The sequence below is a fragment of the Nyctereutes procyonoides genome, unplaced genomic scaffold (genome assembly GCF_905146905.1).
Source record: "Nyctereutes procyonoides isolate TBG_1078 unplaced genomic scaffold, NYPRO_anot_genome, whole genome shotgun sequence".
NCBI classification, from domain to species: Eukaryota; Metazoa; Chordata; class Mammalia; order Carnivora; family Canidae; genus Nyctereutes; species Nyctereutes procyonoides.
The window spans coordinates 8,970,056-8,992,278 of record NW_026575126.1 but is presented as its reverse complement, the minus strand read 5'-3'; the positions used below and the strand labels follow the sequence as shown (position 1 = coordinate 8,992,278).

At 40.1% G+C, this 22,223-nt stretch overlaps 1 pseudogene; it reads left to right on the top strand.

The window, feature by feature from the left end:
• The first annotated feature begins 13,703 nt into the window (after positions 1–13,703).
• The window catches only part of LOC129519342 (E3 ubiquitin-protein ligase RNFT1-like), a 30,299-nt pseudogene continuing 21,779 nt past the window's right edge, over positions 13,704–22,223 (top strand).

Genomic DNA, 22,223 nt, shown 5'->3' with positions numbered 1-22,223 from the left:
TCTTAGATGCTTTAGGCTATAAATTACTTGACAGCAGTCTTAGCAATGTTCTGAGGTTGGGGTGTTTGGGGGAGGGTTGGATCTGTCTCCAAAGGCAAGGAAAACACAAGAAAAAATAAACAATGGGACTACATCAAACTAAGCTTCTGCAAAGCAAAGGAAACTATCAATAAAACAAGACAGAAAACCACTGAATACTTGCTGATCATATATCTGTATCTGACAAGGAGATAATATCCAAAATCTATAAAGAACTCATACAACTAAATAACAACAACAAAAAATCCAATCTAAAATGGGCATGAGACCTGACTAGATATTTTTCCAAGGAAGATATACAGATGGCCAACAGGCATATGAAAATATGCTCAATATCGCTACTCACCAAGGAAGTGCAAATCAAAACCACAATGAGATACCATCTTACACGTGTCAGAATGTCTATTATCAAAAAGATGAGAAATAATAAATGTTGGTGAGGATGTGGAGAAAAGGGAACCCTTGTGCACTGTTGGTGAGAATGTAATTTGTACAACCACTATGGAAAACAGTATAGAGTTTCCTCAAGTTAAAAATAGAACTACCATATAATCTAGGAATTACACTTCTGGGTATCTATCTGAAAAAAAATAAAAACACTAATTTGAAAAGTATACACCCCTTGTTCATTGCAGCATTATTTATAATAGCCGAGATATGGAAACAATATAAGCGTCCATTGATGGATGCATGGATTAAGATGTATATACACACCCAATGGGACGTTACTCAGACATAAAAAAAAAGAATAAAATCTTGCCATCTGCAACCAGCTGTATTGACTTTGAAGGTATTATGCTAAGTGAAATAAGCCAGACAAAGAGAAATACCACATTATTTCACTTACATTGTAGCGACTATTTACAATATGTACAGATGTTGAATTACTATATTGTACACCTGAAAAAAAATGTAATTCTATGTCAATTATGCCTCAATAGGGAAAAAAAGAAATAAATGTATAATAAAGGTAAAGGCCCAGAGGGACTAGTATTGCCAGAAAAGTTAGGTTTAGAAGAGATGCTAGAGTTTGCACTGAGTCCTCAGGGAAAAGAAAAACCATTGTTATGATGGCTTTAACCATCATAACAATATTTCCCATTTATTGGGGACCAATTATGTCCCAGACACTGTATTAGCTATATTATATATTTTTCTTCTAATCCTCACAACCATCCTTTGAAGAAACTGAGGCATAAGGAAGCCCAGAAACTTTCCCAAATTGACACAGGTAGAAAGTGAAAGAGTTGAGATAATTCAGATTGATCCCGAAGTCCACAGTCTTTCTACTATACCACAAATCAAAGAAATAATTATTACCACCTCTTCAATTTTACCAGGGTTATTAATAGAGCACCCTATTCCCTAAGAGACTCTATTAGCACCTGGAAATATCCAAGAGGTTCAAAACTTTATAAAGAAAGAAGTTTTTCTGGAAGAATCAGGGAATGGTTGGATATTCAGTTGGGTATTCAGAACTATAAAGGAAAATGCCCAACAGCAGTGTTCACTTTTCTGTCCAACTCAATAGTATTAAACATAAAATGAACTTGGACACTTCAATGTTGTTTTCTCTTCTAAGCCACTGACTTCTACTTAATAGGACAGGAAAACAGACCACTGAGCATACTGCTGAATGATGGCTCATCCTAATAAGGCTTTTTGGCGAAGTTTCTGTAGTTTCTGTCTGCCTGGAAGATCCCCTGGCCCCTTTCCTAATTGCAGGGGCTGCTCCCAGAATGAACACTAGATTACCAGCCCTAGTTAAAGAGCACTTAGGGCCACGCTGGCTTCCAGGCAGCTGCGATGGATGCCAATGATTAATTAATTGATGCCAATGGGGGTTGTAAGCTTGGGATGAGGGCAAAAAGACTGGAAGCAGACACAGCACAGCCACAGATGTCACACCCCTTGGCACTCTAGCTTCTGTGTGAGACAGTGATGAGAACACTGGGTTTGAAGTCACAAGCCCAGGTCTGGGCCTGTGGGAAATTGGGTCTTGCTAATTTCTGAAACTAATTCCTCATTTATAAATAAGAATAATTCCTGCACTACTCATTGCAGAGGCTTTGTGAGGCTCAGATAAGTTATTTGTATGTGAAAACTCCATAAAGACTATAACTAGGTTAAATGTCCCTCTCCACCCCCGCTTGAGTACTTCCATTGCAATCTGGGCTTCTCTAACTGGCATTCATCATATTTTACAGTTATTATTTCTTTGTCTGTCTTCCTCTTCTAGGCTGTACAGAGCAGAAGGAAGAGACCATATCAGTACAGTTCTCCACTATTTCCTAATATCTACCATAGTGCTGGGTACTTGGTTGGTGCTCAATAAATACTTGTGAGATAAATGGATAGATGACGAACGCTTCCCCTAGAGTGTTCATTTCTTTTGTGAAAATCTCATTCCATGGCAAAACAAATCCCATATCATCATCATTGTCTTGATTTATGTCAGCTAATGGCAACTCTGTTTCACTTCATAACTGCTATTTCAGACACAGCATGGTCCTCAAGAAGTATACAGGCAAAAGAGAATAAGACATGTACAAATGGAAATTTAAGTAACAACAAGCACAGTAAACGTCATCTCTAACAAATTCTTTTTTTATTTCAACTTTTTCAAAGAATTAATCTCTGGGGTAATACCCAACATATTAAAACTGCAAGTTTCTATATTTATAGACAATGACTGTAGACCAGATGGACTATTTTAAATACAACTCCAATTGTGTAGAAATCTCAGACTTTTCTTTGTGGAGGAGTGAGTGTTTCCTAAAAGCGCTGAGAACCAGAAGTAATTTTATGTGTGCGAAGGTATGGAGGAGAGGGTAGAGGTGATCAGAGGATGCTTCTGTAGATCCCAGTCTCACATTTTGTGTAAATAAAGATCCAGGCTCAAAACTTAAAGATAGACTCTATTTTTCACTAAGATATGCATGCAGTGAGAAGAAATTGGAAAGTAAATATAAAGCATAGGTTCGATGTCCCAATATTTAGTACTTTGAAATTACAAATGTTCTTTTATCCACTTTTATGTGGAACAAATACACATACTAAGCTAATACCTTGAGCAAGCCACCAGGGGTTTTATCTAGGAGGTATTCTTCCTCAGTGTTAAATCTACAGGGAAGACCTGAGGCCAGATATCACGTGACACAGGATAGCTTAGGGACACTTCTGGCAAGAAAGGTTGAGTGAAGCCTTTATCACTACTGGGAAGGGTAAGCAGAAGGTAAAATGGTGAAAACAACAAAGTGGGAGTTCTAAAAAAGGCCTAACAGTAGCAATTGGAAACTGGTGAACGCTGTCATAATTAAGTTTGAAAATATAGATTGTAGAGTTTCTTAATCCTTTCTAATACCTCTTTAAAAAAAAAAAACAAGCAATTTAAAATGAGTAAAAGTCCCCCTGTATTCATTATCCAACAAATAATTCTGAAGTTGAAGCTGAGTATTACTTACCTGCTAAACGTTAATTTTAAGCCTTTAACTGGAATGAGTTCCTCCTGTAGACACATCGACAAGTGAATGTAAGAGACACTGAGAGTTGTCCTCCAATATTTATTCACCCCTTTGTCCACAGCTGAGCAGAAAACTACTAAAAACTAGAGACTACATTTCCCAGCCTTGGGGAACTTGGGTGGCTCAGTAAGTTGAGCATTTTACTCAGGTCATGATCTCAGGGTTATGAGATAGAGCCTGCCTTGGGCTACACACTCAGCAGAGAGTCTGCTTGAGATCTCTCTCTCTCTCAAATAAATAAATCACACACACACACACATACACACACACACACACACACACACACACACAAAGACTACATTTCCCAGCCTCCTCTGCAGTTAGGTCTACACAAGAGGCTAAATTCTGCCAATGGGGTATAAATAGAAGAGTCACCTTAGCAGCTTCCAGGAACCTTCGTTAACAGAGAGCTGGAGTGTATTGTGAGCCCCTTATCTTTGTCTCTCTCCCCTTTCTTCCTACTGAAACAAAGATGATACTATCTAGAGACTGCAGACCACAGCCTTGGGATACCTGAGCAGTAAGCTGGAAGGAATTAACCAGCCCTAAAGACTTTTATACCAAGAGTCACTACTCCAGCCCTGGACTGCTCACTGCCTGACTTACATCGGAAAAAACACATTTCTGTCTTGCTGAAACCATTATTATTTGGGGTTTTCTGTTAGTGCTGCACCTAAGCCTCATTGGTACGAAGGTTTGTACTCAGGAAAATAAGAAGCAGTCCCCAACTGTAAGAAGTTTCGTAAACTTGAGAAGGGTATGAGTGATATCCACATAACTATAAATTTGTACAACGCATAAAATTATGAGTGTCATAAGATCAAAATAATATCATCAAGGCTAGGAACAATAAAAGAAAGATAAATCACTTCTGACAGAAGAGAAGGAAGGAAGGAATCATGGCTCGGGTGACCTTTCAGTTGGGCCCTGAAAGAATAAGTATTTGAGAAATGAAATTGGGGAGAAAGACAAAACAGGCAGAAGAAACAGCATTACAAAGCACGGAGGTAGAAAAGCATGGATTGTGTTCAAGGAAGGTTAGGTGACTCAGTTTAACCAGAGTACGGGTCATAGATCGTGATCCTTACTATTAGTCCAACTGATCTATTTCCTCTTCTGGCTGCATTTTTTTTCACAATCTTTGTTAATTATCTGATGCTTTATTATATTGGTTCTATGTTATCTATTTATATTCTAGAATAACTAAAATTGCAGTTCTCAAAAATTTTATATTCTTAAAAATTACTAAGGGTTGGGGCACCTGCGTGGTTCAGCTGGTTAAACATCTGACTCTTTTTTTTAAGCTTTTATTTATTTATTCATGAGAGACACAGACAGGCAGAGACACAGACAGAGGGAGAAGCAGGCTCCCTGTGAGGAGCCCAATGAGGGACTCGATCCCAGGATCCTAAGACCAGGACCTGAGCCAAAGGCAGCTGCTCAACCACTGAGCCACCCAGGTGCCCTAAGCATCTGACTCTTGATTTCAGCTCAGGTCATGATCTCCTAGGTCGTGAGAATGAGCTCTACATCAGGCTTCACGCTCAGAGGGAGTCTGCTTGAGATTCCCTCTCTCTTCCCCTGTCCCTCTCCTTCGTGTCACACACATGCAGTCTCTCAATTAAATAAATAAATCTTTTTTAAAAAATCAGTAAGGGACCCAAAGAGTTTTAGTTTATGTAAGAGACATCTATAAATACCTACTGTATTAAAACCAGTAGAAAGTTTCAGTTATACAAGATGAATAATTTCTAGAGATCCGCTGTACAACATATGGCCTATAATCAAGAACACTATATTGTGCACTTAAAACTTTTGTAAAGAGAATAGATTTTTCTGTTAAGTGTTCTTACCACAAAAAAAGAATGGGGACATGAAGCTTTTGGAGGTGATGGATATGTTTATTACCTTGACTGTGGCAATGGTTTTGTGGATATGTGCAAATATCCAAATTCATCTAATATATACACTAAAGATATGCAGTATTTTATATACCAATTATACTTCAATAAAGCTGTTTTTGAAAAAAACAAAGGAATCTAAATTGATAATTTTTTAATATTTATTAATTCATTTTAAAATAACAAAAACAACCCCATTACATGTTAAAATAAATAATATTTTTATGGAAAAAACTTTTTCAAACAAAATCATCAGAAGAGTGCACTGCTTTATATTTTTGCAATCCTCCTTAATTTCTGACCTAATAAAAGACAGTGAGAGTCCTACATCTGCTTCCATATTCAATCCACATTCAATCTGCTGTGACATCACATAGCAAGTAACCCTGGAAAACTTCCCTGTATACACATTTAAAAAATGAGAGTCAAAATTACAAATAATGTCTTACTATTATTATGAAAGTAATTTTCACTTTGCAGATACCCTAAGTGGGTCTCAGAGCTCCTCCAGGTCCCCTGCTATACTTTGAGAACCCCTGAACCAGAATATAAACTCAATGTGGGCAGAGATTATGTTTAGTTCACTGTTATATTCTCAGAATCTAGACCTAGCTTATAGTAGACACTCAATACCACTTGTCAAATCAATGTAAGGCTATATTGTAAAGGACATTAAGTGCCAGGCTAATGAGTTTGGAAATTACTTAGGAAACAATGGAGAGGTATCTGAGCAGTAGAATGTAACAATCTGATTAATCTGACCTTACCAAAGAGGATGCAGTGGAGAGACGAGCAACTTGGAGACAGAGATGCCAAATAAGATGCTCTTGATTTAGTCTTGGTGAGAAGTAGTGAGATTCTGAAGTAAAATGGAGAAGGTACAAACAGAAGGACAGCAATGAGAATTCACTGGATGTAGCGTATTAGCCCTCAACTGGAAATCCATGAATTTAATCAGACTTAACTGTGTGATCTTCGCCAAGTCAATCAACTCCTTGTTTGATTATACTTTCCTCATCAGTAAAATAAGATATTGTATTAAATGTGGATTATCACTTTCTTTTCAGCTATTTAATTGGTAGATAATAGAGTTGTATCACCAAAATATTATTTTTAATGTCACAAAATCTTAATTTCTTTTTGCTAATTACTGCATCAGTATTTACTGATGCTAAGACTAGTCATTAGCAAGACTCTTTAAAAGTAAGATTAGAGAATCAATATTAAATTTCAATGTTAGTTAAAGTGTTTGGGGGAAACAATATCATCTACTAAGGAGGTCTTTCAATTTATTTAAATCTCAAGCAATTCCTAGGATGTAGTTGGGTTTTTTACACATTTTTCCAATCAGGAGATATTAAGAAATATACTCAAGGTCACACATCTTGGAGTAAGTAACAAAGTTAGGAGTCAAACAGATTAAGTCTGATTCTAAAACCTATGGTCTTCCTAATACATAGCACTACCTTAAAGAAATTGGGATGCTGCCTAAATTTGGATATATTGTTATCAATTTGGATGTCTTTAAAAAGAAGTAAAATATGATGTATCTGGAATCAAACTAATTATCTATCACCTTAGTTAATCTAGAAATGGAAAATCATAACCTATAAGGTTAACATGGCAAGAAAAGTAACTATACCCAGATAATTAAACTGTACTAAAAACTATGGGCAAAAGATGGAGGAAAGAGTAAAGAGCTTGGAAAATGTTGAGGGAAACATAGAAAAAAAAAAGATTGTCATCTCATCTGATTTTCAAACCTGAGCATACCACTGAGAAAGAAACAGGCTCTGTTCTTCATCATTTCTTTGTTCATTTTGGCTGAAGCAAATTAAGGTCATCCACTGGGGGAATAAATGGGATGTGCTCTGAGATATTTACCAAATCAGCAGTGGCACAAGTAGTTCTGCTAATGAAAATTATTCCAACTGTCTGACTCAGACATCAGCTCAGATTTCAACTCCCTGAAGCCATTTGGTTGAAAGGATTTCATAATGATTTTCAAGAGAGTATTTAAAGTTTGTATTTCATCTCAAGAAAAGAGAGGATGTGTTTGTTCTCTGCTTCAGATCAAAAATGTGCTTGGCTTTGTAAAGTTTGCATAGCAAGAACACTCATCTATAGTCTCTTAAAAATTATCCCTCATTGCATACCTTTTGTCCCAATTCCCTATAATTGTTTAAAGACCAACTTGGCGACCTTTCATTACCTACTACTGTGGTAGTATATTCTCAAATTATAGTCAGAGCTTGTTACTCTTTTGCAGTATGCTGAGATACATCAGTAAGCCCCTACTTATAATTCATTTACTCGGTAAACTTTGCTAGAGAACCTACTATGTGCCAGGCAGTGTGTTCAGTACTATCTAACAAGGAGATAAATATTTCCTTGATCTGCTCATGTTATCAAGATAACCAGCTACTATGTTCCAGCTGTCCATGTTAGACGCTGGGGATACAAAGGTAAGAATCTGCTCTTCACCAAAAAGGTAATACTATCCAGGTAAAGCAAAGATAAGTTCAAAAGGAAAAAAAGTAAAAATCAGGAGGAAATGAGCACTCAGAAATGATCTGTGTGGGAAAGAGATGACTTTGCCCAAGATAAACCTATTCCTTTGGAGATGAGATGAAAGAACATAAAGAAAGCAGTCAGGAAGCCTGCGAATGGACAGGTGGGAAGAGCAGCGCCCCTGAAGCTCTGCCTGGTGAATTAGCAGCCAAAGGAGGTCCCCATCTGGTTAAGGAAACAGGCCAACCAAGGTCACTATGTCCTCCTTTGAGATTTTTCCATGAGTTGCATTAATGCCACAAGATTAGCAGATTGTTTACATGACAATCGAGCCTCGGTATTGAGGGTTGAGGACGGAGGGAAATGGTGGTTAGTAGCCGAGTGTAAAATTATCCTAACATAACTATTCTGGTGAGAAATACCAACTGCTTTATGGACACATCATTTTACCCATTTACTTTTATTCCAACTCAGCACCACTCTTTATGTTTACTAAGCTTTGGGTTTGCATTGACTTCCAATTATTTCACTTGAGTAACACTCTTAATTAGCATAAGCATGAGTCCATTATTCTCCCTGAAACACTGCCAACTTCATGCTTTTCCCTCAGCAAGGGGAAACTTAATTAACATTTTGTTAATTTCTAGAACGGTTTCAATTTGCCCTTCTCTGGGATTTCCACCCGCTCAGAGAAGGGGGAAAATGTTCATGGATACAGAATACAGTAGATGAGGCATAAAAATTAACATGGAACTAATCCAATTCTCAGGATGATTCAGAAAAGCGAGACTGTTTTGGAAATTAATGTGGCAGGTTATATGTGAAGTATGAACCCATAAAGAAGGGAAGGGCAGCCATGAGATAGCCTTGTAATCCTCTTGTTTACCCTGTGGCTCCCATGCCTCTTTAAACTAATCCTGGCCTCTGCTGCCCCAAGAAAGCTAGACTATAGATGAGATGCAAATAGGAACAAAAGAAGTTAATTTTTAGCTGTAAAGCTTATGGGACTGAAGTCTTGACATAAGCAACAGATTTGGAAGGGTATTTAGCCGGCCATCTCTTCCATTCCTCCCCATTCACCAATGGGAAGAGCAAATAAAACTTCTGTGGATTGGAAGGGGTGGCAAGAGTTTGGCAAAACAACAAAAGAATTAGAAATGATACGAGAGTCCTATTCTTTGCCCACCTCAGCCAGGACTTGTAAGATAAAAAGGGAAATGACTCTCCCTCTAAGCCTAAGGATCTGAGACAGCTCAGGTGGATGGCCACACAGGGGGATGGCAGGCTGCCATAACAGGCTGGAAGGAGCCCTAAGGTTCCTCTCAGTCCCTGAGTGACTCAACAGGGCACCTCAAATTCCATCCCCCCGACTCAAAGAGGGACATAGAAGTCAACTGAGAGAACTAGAGCCCTGAGAGTCCCACAGTATAGTCTGCAGAATTCTGAGATGGTCTCAAGATTCCCACCCCAACGTCTGCCCTATATACTCCCTCTCCTTGACTATGCATAGCATGTGTGAATATGGCGGGATTTTATAACTACGACTAGGTGATCTTACACGGCAAGGGTGAAGGGAATTTGAGGATGTAACTAAGGTGCCCTGATCAGCTGGCTTGGAGTTAATCAAGTGGGAGATTATCCGGGCGGGTGACCTAACTAGGTGAGCCCTTGAAAGTCCCTTCCTTACTGGGAGAGATTGGAAATGAAAGACAGTCTTCTCGTATCCTTGAACAAGCAAACCGCCTTGTAGTGAGGAGGGGCTTTTGAGAGGGCCACATGGCAAGCACCTGGGGAACCCCTCCGTAGAAGCTGAGAGTGGCCCCTTGTTGGCAGCTAGCAAGAAAATGAGGACCTCAATCATTAAAGCACAAGGAAATGAATACTGCCGACAGCCTGTGTGAGCTTAGAAGCAGATGCTTCCCCAGAATCTCCAGGAGAGAACCCAACCTGGCCAACCCCTTGATTTCAGTCTTGTAATACGCAGAGCAGTGGGCCCAGCTAAACTGTGCCCTGACTTCTGACCTATAGAAATTGTGAGAGAACAGGACTATTGTCCTACAGCCCTAGGCCTGTGGTCACATGTCACTCAGCAAGAGAAAACTAGTTCACGCCAGGGATAAGAGGATGGGGGACTGGACCTGAGGCTCAGGACTGGATGGGTGACGGGGAACAACTCTGTGGATCCTGAAGGTTCAGCAAGACAAGCACTTTCTCAAGAAACAGCAGCAAAGATCTGAACACCTTTAGCTGAGACACAGAAATCTCGCACCCATTCACAAAGGCATTCGTACTGCTCCCTAAGCGAGCTCAGCAGCAACGTTAGAGGCAAAAAAAAGCTGTGGAGGGAGGTGTTGCAAGTCCTAAATTTAACAGAGTTGAAACCTGAAGCGTGTGAGAAAAATGTCAAAAGTGCCTGAGTTAATTTCTAAATGGCTGGATTAAGATTTCTGCCTCAGACAGAACAAGGGCTCAGGCTAGAAATTTTCAATTATGGGGGGAGGAAGAGGTTTCATTTTCCACAGCCTAGTTTGTGGCACGTGACACCCACTTCCACCCCCACCATCTTCTAGTGCAGTTTTGCATCAATAAGCAGGGCCGTCCCAGAGAAACACAGAGTCAAGTGCAGTCTCTTCTCTCCAATACCATGACCCTAAGGAAACCAGTTTAAAATAAACACCAACGGCAGCCTTAAAAAGTGGTCTCAGAGACTTCCATGGTAAAATGGCAGAAAAAAGAAAGCTCGCAGACCCCTGCCCACTTCAAACCTAACAAAATGATCACCAAATAAATGTTAAAAACCAGCAGCACTCAAAGGAGGGAAGACAGCTTCAAGGCAGCACTTGAAATAGGAACTAAACAAAGAGAAATAGGAGATTCCAGGAATTAAGGTATGTCTCTTCCCCCTGCGTGCTCTCTCACCTCCACCCATACCCACCCCTACTCCTTTTTTTTTTAAGATTTTATTTATTCATGAGAGACACACACACACAGAGAGAGAGAGAGAGAGAGAGAGAGAGAGGCACAGTGACACAGGCAGAGGGAGAAACAGGCCCCATGCAGGGAGCCTGACGTGGGACTCGATCCCAGGTCTCCAGGACCACAACCCTGGGCCAAAGGCAGGGGCTAAACCGCTGAGCCATCCGGGCTGCCCACCTACCCTTACTCCTTAAGCAATCCATAGGACAAAAGGTGAGGTCCCCAAGTCCTGGGAAAAGTTCACCAAGTTCTTCCATGAGGCAAGCACTAAAAGGAGAGGGAAAATAGCAGCCAGGGAAATACCCAGGAGACCCCTTACCAAGAGAATCTTCTTCACCATAAACTCATCATTCTATACTTTCTAACCAAAAGAAAGCAAGCAAATGAGGATTCTACCCAAAATATATAAATAACACCCCCAAAGAAAGGGGCTGTAAGAAAGATAAGCCAGTAGAAAAATGGGTAAAATTCACAAATGTCTCAAAAAAGACAAAATCATAAATATGTAAAAAGATGCCCAAACTCATTGGCAATCAGCAAAATACATTAACACCACAATGAGATCTTATTTTATACCCCAAAGATTAATCAACATTAAAGGGCATGGCAAGGGGTCGCCTGGGTGGCTCAGTCGGTTAAGCACCTGCTCTCAGCTCGGGTCATGATCTCAGGGTTCATGGATCCAGCCCTGCATGGGCTCCCTATTCAGCAGTCTGCTTCTCCCTCTCCCTCTGCCCCTCCCCTTGCTCATGCGCTCTCTCTCTCTCTCTCTCTCAAATAAAGAAATAAAATCTCTTTAAATAAATAAATAGCAATAACAAGCACAGATAAAGATATGAAGGAATGAAGGAGCACCTTGGTGACTCAGTGGTTTGGCTCAGGTCATGATCTCAGGATCCTGGAATTGAGCCCCTCGACGGGTTCCTGCCCCCGTCACCCCCACCCCTGCTCAGCTCAGCAGGGAATCTGCTTCTCCCTCTCTCTCCCTCTCCCTCTGCCCCTTCCCAGCTTGTGCTGGAGCCTGCACCTGCTCCCTCCCTCTCAAATAAAAATAAATAAAATATCTTAAAAAAACACACACACACAAAGGAATGGGGATTCTCATAAACTGCCAGTGGAAATATAAATTTTAAGCCCTGGAGAGCAATTGAGCATCGTTTGGGGGTGGAGAAACGGATACCACATTTGGGTGTGCTATTCTGACCTTTTTTATCAATTAGCCCTAAGGCTACTCATTTTGAGTGGGGACCAGGCCTAAAGAAGTCTCTGCAGCAGCCACTTACAGAAAACAGTATGCAGGTTCCCCAAAAAAATTAAAAGCAGAACTACAATATGATCCAGCAATCCCACTTCTGAGTATTTATCTGAAGAAAACAAAAGCTATATGCACCCCCATGTTCCCTGTAGCATCACTTACAATAGCCAAGACATGGAAACAACCTACGTGTCCACCGATGGATAAATGGATAAAGAAAACGTGATATAGCTACATACAGTAGAATATCATTCAGCCATAAAAAAAGAAGAAAATGCTGACATCTGTGACAACATGGATAGACCTTGTAGGCATTGTGCTAAGTAAAACGTCAGACACAGAAACACAAATACTGCACTTACATGTGGAACCAAATAAGAAAAAAAAAAAACCTTATAGATACGGAGAACAGATAGGTGGTTGTCAGAGGTGAGGAGTGGGGTGGACAAAATGGATAAAGGGACTCAAAAGGTATAAACTTCCGGTTATAAAATAAGTAAGTCCTGGGAATATAATGGATAGCATGGTGAGTATAATTAGATTAACACAAAACAAAAAAGGGGCACCTGGTGGTTCAGTGGTTGAGTGTCTGCCTTTGGCTCAGGTCATGATCCCGGGGTCCTGGGATCAAGTCCCGTGTTGGGCTCCCTGCATGGAGCCTGCTTGTCCCTCTGCCTATGTCTCTGCCTTTCTCTGTGTGTCTCTCGTGAATAAATAAATAAAATCTTTAAAACAAACAAACAAAAAGGACTTTACAGGAGGTCCTAGCTTTGATGCATTCCACCCTTCCCTTCATTGCTCACTACCAGTAAATCCAAGGGAACCCCAAGTGTCTATGGTAAACAAAGACACAGTATGGAGTCTCTGACAAGCTCTAATAAAGAATCACAGCAAAGCCCCGTAGAGCCCTCCACTGCTGATAACTACTCACCTTTTCAAGAAACCACTCCTAGCTTGCTACTGGGCCCAGTTGAGACTATGTGCTTCCGTGGTTCATGAAAGACCCCCGCTAACTATTTCAGTTACCTACTGCTGTGTAACAAATCACCCTGAAACAGTGTCTTCAGGCAACAAGCCAGATAACAGACTTGTCTATGCAACAGTCAGAAAGGAAAAATATACTCAAATGCTGACCTTTAAACACTCTCATGATTTCCAAGTTACACTCCTAGATGTTAATAATTTAACACATGAGTACCTTCTGCCTCACTGTGCAAATAATTTCCAGATGTTTATGGACTTAGTTATGTATACGAACTGTAGGAACGATAGGAATATACTGTAATAGGAATTAAAGCCTGTCCTAAAAATAAATAAATAAATAAATAAATAAATAAATAAATAAATAAAACCTGTCCTATGTAAATCCTCACTTTCCCAGAATTATGATACCCAAGAAAATTTTGGAACACAGTTATACTGCAATTGTAACATCAACGCAACGCGGTGTTACTGCTTGCTCTCAAGTGGATCCTTACTAGGAAATCAACCTGACGAATGGCGGTTGCAGAGAAAGATGGCAAATACATCAAGTGTCTCCAGCATTACTCTCTCAGCAGCATCTTCCCCCACACAATCACAGAGATGGATCTCCTGAGAGAGTACTTCAAAGACAAGGAGATAAATGGAATGACAATGACCAGAACTGAACAAATGACCGATCTCCTGGCTCCCACAGATGATCTATGTCCTCTCCTACATAACAGCACCTGGAGGTATGTTCATGCTACTTCTGTACAGCCAGACACTGCCAGACAACAGAATAAACCAACTTACCCAACCTCTGAGCCCCCACCAAAAATAATAATAATAATAATAATTAATTAATTAATTAAAATCTTTGGTGAGATTTCCATTTAAGATTTTGAATACTTAGCCAATTTTCAAAAATGTCCCCAGACACAGCAGTCCACTAGAATTTCCAGAGTAAGAATATGGTAATGTAGTTCACTGACATTTCTCCCATCCCATAAAATCAGCAGAAATCGTGATTATTAGTCTATGGGTAAGCCTTATCCTGCTCTCGGCTATATATCCAACAGAAGTTCACATGCACATTTAAACCATTTCTACCTCAAGCTGATGAGAACAAGGTCAAGGTTTCAGTCCCCTGGTGGATCAGGCATGGTCTCTCTGAGAGCAGGATCGAAGCCTCCAGGGAACATCCCACAAGTACCATCAGAACCAATCTCATTGCCTCGCTTGCTTAGTTGTTTGCACGGCTCCTTTAAGGACCAGAAACACAGCAATTCAGAGTCTATTCCTCACTCTTTGACCCACAATTTACCCTCCGATCCTTGGTATTAATTGTTAAACTACTGATTTCATTCCTGGCTCAGGTGTGGGTTTCTGAAACCCTTTGTCTCCCAGCTCTCTCCCAGAAATATAGAACGGTTCTCTTCCCTTCAAAATCTCAGACCCTGCACCTTTTTCCTGCTTAGCACCACGATAACAGCACTTTTCGCACCGTGATGTATTTCTTCTATATCATAAGACCCTGAGGCGCCATGCTCTGTTCACTCTGGTGACCCCAGCGCTAGCATAGCACCTGACCTAAGAGTTTCTCAGTCGAGGTTGTTTCGAATGGATGACCTGACTTCTTGATTATAGCCCTGGGTTACACTTTTGAATTTAGATTCCAACCACATGTTCTTTCCCAAGATTAGGACCTTTTACTTGAAAACTGCTGGCCTTCCAGGTGGCTCAGCGGTTTAGTGCCACCTTCAGCCCAGGGCATCATCCTGGAGACCCAGGATCCAGTCCCACGTCAGGCTCCCTGCATGGAGCCTGCTCCTCCCTCTGCCTCTGTGTGTGTGTGCGTGTGTGTGTGTGTGTGTGTGTGTGTTTCTCATGAATAAATAAATAAAATATTTAAAAAATAATAAAATTAAATTAAATTTAAAAATGCTGGCCTAGACTTCCTTAGTTGCCCCCCCCCCACTCACCCCCCAAGGCATAGCCTTCAGATCAAGATGGTGTGACATTCTGCTGCTCCCTCTGGTCACACAACCAGCCTTGTGCTACCCAGAAACCCTTTCTTCTACCCCCAAGAGAAGTTCAAAGTCCTCCAAACTCCCACAGTGGTTGAACCATGGGAATTGTCTGTTTCTAGGAACAGAAATGTCCTACGTGGAAGGACACAAAAGCACCTTTGAACCGGGTCTTGGAATTCTTGGGCCGTGGCGGGAGGCAAGTCCCCACACCAGAGAAATAAACATGTCCTTGGACACAAAGGGACTAAATGTGTCCTCAGACACAAAAGGACTAAGTAGAAGAACACAGATGAACCAGTACAAATCTATCTGTGCTCTTTGAAATACAATTCTAAGTGGTGTCATCTGATCTACCAAAGACCACAAACACAGCTGAGCATCTACCAAATGACAAGCACGATGCAATGCTTTGCCCACATCGCATTTAACCCTGTTCTAAGAGTTCGGTGAAGAAGAGATTATTATCTTCGTTCTACAAATGAGAAAAGTAAGATTTGAAGTTTTATGTAACTAAATGAAGATGACGTAGCAGAGTAAATAGAAGGGTTGGGATTCACACCCATGTCCCTCCACCCATGCCTGTTTCCACTATACCCCTATGCCATAGTACAGGGGCCATAAAAACTGGGCTCTGCCTTCTATAGCTAATACTCTTGAAACCATTAAAAACATATCTTCAGAATAGAAGACAACTAAGACCAAGAAAAGAGTAAGACTTGGTAAATAAGGGGGAAAATCCTTTGGTCAAAAGAATTTGATGACAGTTAAGATAGGCACAGCAATGCAAAACGCTGTAACTCTGGAGGAATTAGATTAATGATGGTACCACCTGTTAATGAATCATAGTAAGATTTAAAATAATTAGGAAAGTCACACTGGCCTTCACACACAAGAACCCCTGATTCTTTTTAAAACCTAATACTATGTGAACAAAAGAATAGTACGTAAGAACTAAGTTAATTATAAAATTGCAATCGCTTCTCCCCCTCTGCTTTTTCAAGCGCACAAACGGTCTCATTAGTCGGGAATATTAAATAACCCAGGCCAGGAGTGACTAGCATGCAAATAACTGTGCAACACAAAATGTTCTCCTACAATCAGATGACTGAGCAAGATTAATCAGAGAAAAAGCATTTTCACTTTCAGATAATCTTCAAATACTTACCTGGAGAAAGTATTTAACTATTTCCTTGATCAAGCGACAGATAGCAGTACAAAGTTTACATGGGGGGGGGGATGGTGTTTTAAAAAGATCCAGAGTTTTAACATTTAAATCTGGGCTCCCCGACGTAGCATCAAGTCACCTCTGATTTGCCTCCTCTCCCTAGTACCCCTTCTCAACTATCTGACTGCCTTGATTTATTGCCAGAATTTTTTTTTTATGTCCACAAGTCCACTTACTCAGACATTCCTGTCACCCTGACCTTCCTTTGGTCCTTCAAACATGCCAGCTCTTCCACTCCATCTGCCTCAGTTTCCCCAACAGATTCCTCCCTCAGCTGCCACCTCATTCTCCAGGTCGCAACCTAAGAGTGTTACCTCCTTGGCAGGCCTTTCCTGACCCCTGACTGTGAAGCCACATCCTACATTATTCTGCAGTGCCCTACCCACCTCTCTTCCCACCGAAGCACTGGCCACTCTTTAGAAACAGACATTCCGTGGGATTACTTGCCCAGCCCTCTCCTACACAAAACCCATGAGGGTAGGACTTTGCTATTTCGTTCACCCCTGTTCAACCACGATCTGCGTAGTGTCCAACGGGAGCTTCTGGTCGAAACTAGAAGATATTTGCATTTTCTAAGAAGCGGATACACAAGTGTCCAATTAAGGGGACTCATTTGGGCCACAGATTTCAATGCAGGAGCCATTAGCTTACTGATGGTATCTGGAGCCACGAGGCTTACATTACAGAATGTTCCTGAAACGTGTGTAAAATATTTGTTTTCATAAATTGCCTATTTTAAGGGCAGCTGGAGAACTTGCTATTTTCAGGGTTGTTGCAAATCATTTTGTAGAGAAAATTTCACATTTTATCTTTTGAGTAAATCTCTTGTCTGTGTTGGAATGACACACCAAGTGCACTTTTAACAGGTGAATAAACCGCCCAAAAATATTTGCTAAGTGAATCAAAATACATAATATCCCTCTGTCTCTTATCAAGCGAGTCCTCTATCAGGAAAACACTATCTCCAAACACACCTTTTCCATTACATTGTGACTGGTTCTAAGCAAGCCTTCCATTCCAGTCCTGCACCAATTAAGGTAGTTTTTATTTAAATCGAGTGTTTTCAAAAGTCTCACTTCTATCCATTTTTCCCACCCGTATAAATTATCATTTGATAAAACCTGATAGTTCTGATAATAATAACTGACTTGAATCCTTATGTGACCTTTTATAGAGGTACTTCACATACTCTGAAGCTATGACTCGATGTGTTTTTAAAACACAGTCTGCTTCTCAGACACACTCTCCCTCTTGTCCAAGCACACAGGCCTCAGAGCCACCTGGACTTTGCCTGCTCCCTCCTACGTAGCCCTTTACCTATTCTGCTCCCTGGACCAGTACAGTCATCTTCACCTCTTTGTCTAACTCTTCCTGTCCTTCAGATTTCAGGTCAAGCTTCGCTACCTCAGGAAAGGTTCCTTGATCAATGACCTCAGTCAAATCCGTGTGATGCATACCTGCAGAGGACCACAAACCTCTACCCCAGAGCCCTCTTTGAAGCTGTACAAGTAAGTTACTGTCTCAACCTTTCACAAGGCTGCAAGACAGGGCTTGCATTTGTTTGCTTTCCTATGCCCAGCCATTAGCCTGTCCTTAAAATATTTTTATGGGATCTCTTATCACTCCCATTTTACAAAAAAAAAAAAAGGAAACAGGGGCTCAAAGAAGTTATGTATTTTGTCCAGTGCCACACTGCTCCTAACTGATAAGCTAAAATTGCAAACCCAGGTTTAAACGGTACAAAAGGCAAAATGGCATGACCAATATGATTACATCTTATTAGGAATACAGACACAAGTGGTCCAGAAGTGGAGGATAATATGCAAATACAAGAAAAGTTATGTTAAGGAGGTAAGACTGTACGGTGCTTTCTGTTGTTGGCTGTTGTTTGTTTTTACTTTTTTTCGAAATTAAAAAAAATTATCATTCTAAGAGTTTAATGACCCTTCAGTACCACTTTCCTCCATCTGTGGGCCATCTACTTAGCAACCACTCCTGCTGCACAGCAGGTGCTCCCCCGCTCAGCTGCCAGCCTATCGTGGACTACTGCTAGATCGCAGGCCTCCTAGACAGGATGCCACCGCTTTCAGTGGGTCTCAGGACATACAGCAAGCTAGGTATAGCCAAAGGAAATTATAATGTGGAGGGTAAATGTTTTTAACCACAAGGTAAATAAGACTGCCGTGACAATCTAAATCTGTTGCTCAAATCCTAGTTTCTAATCTTGCTCCCTTGTCTTCAAAAAAACCCCAGATTGGGACTCTCCATCTCCTTTTGGATAACCTCACCTTCTACCTGTTAAGAATTAAGGTCTTGTTTCCACCATCTTTTTAAAACCATACTCTAACAGTTGTATTTGTATGGGGTCCTCCCCTGCTCCCTTCCCTCTTATCCTTCTACAAAATGCCCATTGCCAGAATGTCCCATTCCACCAACTCCTGAAAAAGTATGGCTCCTCCCAGGCTCCCTCCAAGACACAGAACAAGGAGTTTCAATAATCACAAATGCCCCCACCCAAACTCATTAAGAACACTGAGGTTGCATGAATAGCTAAACAATAGGAGAAAATTAAAAATTTAAATTTAAATTTAAAAAATTGGTCTTATTCTAGGATACATCCTCCAATTCTCTGCCCCCCTCAGCTCTGAGTAAATTGTAAGATGTAGTAATCACTCAACAGAATATTTCCCTTAATCTGAATTATTCAAACTAGAATATCATCACTGGGAACTATTTAACAGCCATTCAGAGTAGGTTTGGGCAGCTCATGCCTGCCTTTTTGGAGTCTTCCCACCACTGTGAGAGGCAATCATGACTTCTTACACATCCTGATCACCTAGTGGTTAATTATTGGCTCAAAAACATACATGATCACTTCCCAATGGCAAATATCAAGCCTCAGAGTAAATACAGCCCAAATCTAGACAAAAGAAGTCTAGGGGTTTTCCCATGTGTATAATCTGTCCCTCTGTCTGTCCATAATATCGTAAGGAATTCCCTCTATTCATCTTACTTTCATCCTATTCCTTGAGGCTTACAAATGAATAAGAAACACCAGAGAAACAAAAGCCATTAAAAAGCCATCTACTCCTTGTTGGTACTCCTGAGCTAAACAAATCTCCAGATGAACCATGAAATTAAAATGTTTTAATTTAATTTATGGCTCAAGTTTCTAAGACAGGTGTCTTAAAAACAATCTGTCAGTTTATAGTCTAGCTGAATATATAGAATCTTAGGTTGGGGGCACCTAGGTGGCTCAGTCAGTTAAGCGTCTGCCTGTCACTCAGGCCATGATCCCAGCATCCTGAGATTAAGCCCCACATTGGGCTTCCTGCTGAGCAGAGGGTCTATTTCTCCCTCTTCCTCTGCCCCTCCTCCCTGCTTGTGTTCTCTCTCTCTCAAATAAATAAGTAAAACCTTTAAAAAAAAAAAAGAATCTTAGGTTGGCATCAATTATCTTCCACTAGCCTTTTAAAGATAACATTTCATTTCCTTCTGGCATCTATTAGTGCTGATGAGAAGTCACTCTCAGTCGAATTGTCTTTAATAAGTACTCTGTTTCTTCTCTCTGGAAGCCTTTAAGATTTTTCTTTGTCTTTGATCTACATATGCTCCACAATGCTTCTAGATAGAAGTTTGGCTTTATTTATCTTGTCCAAGACCAATAGTCTCCTTTAATCTGAAAATTCATTATTTTTTTCAAATCTAAAAACAATTAGCCACATTTCTTCAAATATTGCCTCTTCCTCGTTTGTTCTGTTCTTCTTGATCTTATTAGATACATGTAGGAACTTTTCAGTCTAATTTTTCTCAGATTTTCTCTATATATAATATACTGAGTGATTTTCTCAAATCTATCTTCCAATTTACTAATGTTATACTCACCTGTGTCTAACCTACTATTTAACCTATTAAGTTTTCATTCCAATGTCTCATATTTCCAAAAGTTCTACTTAGTTCTTTTTTTAATCTCTTGGTTCATTTTTCATACTCTCTTGTTCTTCTATCACTTTTGTTCCTTGTTTCTTCTCCTTAAAAATATTATATATTCTAAATGTAAAGTCAATTTTAGATAATTCTATTACCTCCAGTTCCTGTGGTGTTAATTCTCTTATTAGTTATATCTGCTAGCTCCCGCCCCCATGGGTGATTCCTTTCCTTGTGGGATTTGCAATTTCTTTTATCTTCAGCAGGGCTGTCTCTGTGGGAGTCCCATGTATGGTCTCTGGTCATCTCTAGAGAACAATTTCCCATTTGCCTCTGTTGGCCTCTGTTGAATATTTTTTCATGTGTCTGTTAGCCATTTGTATGCCTTCTTTGGAGAAATGTCTGTTCACATCTTCTGCCATTTCTTAACTGGATTATTTATTTTTCAGGCGTTGATTTTGTGAGTTCTTTACAGATTCTGGATACCAACCCTTTATCCAATATGTCATTTGCAAATATCTTCTCCGATTCCATCAGTTGCCTTTTCACTTTGTTGATTGTTTCCTTCACTGTGCGGAAGCTATTTATCTTTATGAAGTCCCAATAGTTAATTTTTACTTTTGTTTCCCCTGCCTCCAAAGATATATCTAGTAAGAAGTTGCTGCAGCTAAGGTCAAAGAGGTTGCTGCAAATGTTCTCCTCTAGGATTTTGATGGTTTCCTGTCTTACATTTAGGTCTTTCATCCATTTATTTATTTATAATTTATTTTTGTGTATGGTGTAAGAAAGTGGTCCAGTTTCATTCTGCGGCATGTGGATATCCAATTTTTCCAACACCATTTGTTGAAGTGACTGTCTTTTTTTCATTGGATATTCTTTCCTGCTTTGTCAAAGATTAGTTGACCATATAGTTGTGAGTCCACTTCTGGGTTCTCCATTCTGTTCCATTGATCTTTGTGTCTGTTTTTGTGCCAGGGTCATACTGTCTTGATGATCACAGCTTTGTAGTACAGCTTGAAGTCAGGCATTGTGATGCCCCTAGGTTTCGTTTTCTTTTTCAACATTCTTCTGGCTATTCGGGGTCTTTTCTGGTTCCCTATACATTTTGGGATTGCTTGTTCTAGTTCTGTGAAAAATGCTGGTGGTAATTTGAGTGTACCACAGTTCTTATTTGTAAAAGCATTATTTTAAGTTTCTGTTAGGCTGGGCTTGAGGGGTTTAGAATCAGAGGCTATTCATGTCTACTAGGAACAAATTTAGGCTAGAGTTTATCCCACACATTATTTTCACAATTTGTTAAGTGGAGTTGGAAACCCACAAGCCTAACAATGTCACTTAAAAACTACAAATCAGCAGGGAAAACAGCACTCTACAAGGACAGTAGGACCACAACAATTTGACAGTTCTGCAAAGACATAGTCCAGAACATTTTGGATAAGTGCTTCAGGGCAGAGAAAGTCTTCTCAAGAATCTCCCTTTAAATGCCCTAACCCTTAGTTACTTTTTGGTGGTGGAGTAATCCCAAAATAACCATCTCCCAAGGTGAAATTTACAGTATAAACAGTCATGAAAAACAAGAAAGGCATATAATTATACAAACAGCTAAGGACAACAAGAAGGACTTTGTTGGGTTTTGTTCATGGCATGAAAAACAGTGATAGAACCTCTTGGGGGCAGAGGGTATACATTCATTCATTCCATTGATATGAGAATAGATATTAAGTACCAGACATTACAATAGATTATAAAAATGCAATGATAACGAGACACGGTCTCTGCTCTCAAGGGACTTACACTCTAGTATGGTAGGAAGGTATAAGATGTGACAAAGGTAAATTGAATTATTTGTCTACTGTTTTCTTTTTATAAAAT